The sequence below is a fragment of the Lactuca virosa genome, chromosome 5 (assembly GCF_052849685.1).
Source record: "Lactuca virosa cultivar CGN04683 chromosome 5, Lactuca_virosa_CGN04683_v6, whole genome shotgun sequence".
Classification (NCBI taxonomy): domain Eukaryota; kingdom Viridiplantae; phylum Streptophyta; class Magnoliopsida; order Asterales; family Asteraceae; genus Lactuca; species Lactuca virosa.
The window spans coordinates 232302637-232305387 of record NC_136430.1 but is presented as its reverse complement, the minus strand read 5'-3'; the positions used below and the strand labels follow the sequence as shown (position 1 = coordinate 232305387).

The 2751-nt window shown below is 37.3% G+C and overlaps 1 pseudogene; it reads right to left on the bottom strand.

The window, feature by feature from the left end:
* Nucleotides 1-1092: 1092 nt before the first annotated feature.
* LOC145116786 (acyl-CoA--sterol O-acyltransferase 1 pseudogene) lies at nucleotides 1093-2360 on the bottom strand (annotated as a pseudogene).
* Between the last annotated feature and the right edge of the window lie 391 nt (nucleotides 2361-2751).

The following is a 2751-nucleotide window of genomic DNA, read 5'->3' as shown; positions in this document are numbered from 1 at the left end:
CCACCACCAAATAATAATGAAGGAAATGATGGGGGTGATGAGGACGAGTAACTACTTTAGGATTTTATGAAATGTTTTGTTTGGAAGAATACTTTAGGTTGTATGGATTAATATTTTGGATTGTGGATTTATATTTTGGATTGGTTGTTTATGGATTAATATTTTTATAAAATTGTACCATATTTTATAAATGTTATATTGTTTTTTATACTTTTAATGTTAAATAAACAAAAAAAAATTAATTTCTTTTCGCGGCGACATAACAGTATTAGCGGCGGCGTAGTATTTGCGGCGACGGAAGTTATTAGCGGCGACAAACCAATAGCCCGACACCTTCGTATTAGCGGCGACTCACTGAGCATTAGCGACCAGGGGCGGATCTTTCATAGGGCTAGTCCCTGAAATATTTAGCTTTAACTTTTTTGGCATAAATATTTCATAGCCCCCCTGATTTTTTTTGGCATAAATAGTCTCAGTGCTTTAACTTTATACATATTTAGCCCAAAAATATAAAATTTTGACTATGACCCCCTGTTCACCAATGTTTATACAAATTATATATTCCCCCCCCCCCCCCCCCAAATGAAATATTGAAGCTCCGCCACTGTTAGTGACGAAGCATTAGCGGTGACGTTTTTACAGCGACAGGTCACCGCTAATACCTTTAGCGGCGACAACCTTTATCTTTTGCGGCAACATGCGTCGCCGCTAATGTCGGCATATCTTGAAGTGTAATGTGATGTTTTATTTCGATAATTGTTATTGTGTCTAAAGGCCCGGTCAAGTCTATAGGGTAAGGAGGAAATATTTTGGTGCTTTTATTTGGTTGGCTGCTATTGAGTCCCTTTCAAGTCCATAAGACCGGTGGTGTTGTACCACAACTAACCATAATTTTGACCATTGTCACAGAAATGAAAAGACTTTTTGCATCATGGTCGACCATCCATGTCGCCATGGCTGATCGAAGTTTACGAGAAGATCAATCTAATTTCCAGCTTTTGTTATTTAACTAATTTTCCAAATTAGCATTCTCAAAATAAGTTTTATCCAATTAATTCATTTTTGGAAATTTCACATGTCGACAAAAATCATCATATCTTAAACTTCACATTCCTTACATTAACACGCACTAAGTCGCTTTCAATAGGACTTGGGAAGTTTCGTCAACATTCTACGTACTTTAATTTGCTATGCTTCCTGGTGTCGTCTTCTCGAGAACATACATCGTGGTTATAAATTAAAAAGATTATTTAATTTGTCCTTATTGAAGTGTATTTTACATACCTAACTTATAGTAGATACGGGCATGAAGCATTAGCAGGGCTTATTAGCCGACCGTTGGTCACAAACTCTAAAAACGCAACACTTTCTTGACATCCACGAACATCCGGTTTGAACCGTAGAAAAGGTGGAAAGAACAACCAAAAGCAAGTAGTGAGGACACATCCTAACGTTAAAGGTCGAGACACAATGGGAGGGAAATGTAACTTTCCCTTTGTTGCTTTCTTGATGGCAACTTCAACACTCACCAATACTCCATGTAATAAAAAGAAGCAAGTAACTTCGCCGGTAGGTTTCAGCCTTCCAATGTTATAAAAGATGAACTCATGCATCAACCCTGAAACTAAAAACGAGGTAAAGATTGCAACTAGTGATGCCCATTCCCTCGACACCAAGCGTATACAAATGGAACGAACAGGATCATATATGGTTGGGTGTAGAATGCTAGTGACCATCAGGTTCCATCTTCTTCCCCAAAAGTCTTGGAGGGAAGTAGCTAGATATGGCTCATCGAACTGTGGCTCTAGTTCCATTTGCACCAGGGTTCGAGCGACATATGCAACCATGGCTAGTACTATGTCAAGCATGAAGTAGATATGGAAGCAGTACAAAGACATCCTAAGTTTAGGATGAATATATTCATTATAATCATACACCTTAAGTAACGTCCCAAACAACAGGATCTTGAATAAAGATATCTTCTTCACCTTCTTCTTGATCACTTGAGTCGAACTTTCAGGGCTTGAAGTAGATGGAGTATGAACGGCCTTTATTGGTAGACATGCCATAGGGACAAAGCGCAGCAATGGGATTGGTGGATTTGAAGAAAGGGGACCTTTCCCGTAAGCAAAGAGAAGAAGTTTGAAATTTGCAAGCCAAGCTATAAAGAAAGAGGTTAAACCACCGAGGTGCATGGTGGTTAGATTGAGTGGAAGCCATAGAAAGAGGCATGTAACCATGGACAAAGCTACAAGTCTAGTAGTTCCTTGGGGGATTAACGTTCCTATTGTGTAAGAATAAAGAAGACATGCCAATACTACTATCCAAACCACAACGAATTTGTCGACCTCTCCCTCCATGGTTGTATACCTTTCCAGCTTCTTTCACATATTTAACCAAGAAATTTAATTCCGTTAATATATCCAGCCAACAAACAAAATCCAAGATTGTAGTCTATAATGAACATGCTATGGAAAAAGACAGCGAGAAGGAATATTAAAAGTATACGGAGGGTTGTCATATTACAATAGAATCATTTTTGTGTCACATAGAGCCGATTCAACAAAAAAATTGAAGTATCTTTAATTTAATATAATAAAACTTTTTCACCAAACTTATTTGTGGACCTTTTTAACGTAGAAAAAGCAATCTAAATGAATAAAATACTATTTAAAATTGTGAAAAAGCTTAATGAATAATTATTATGAAAACGGTAATTCTTTTTTTCGAAAAGGGAATTTCCTTTATCAA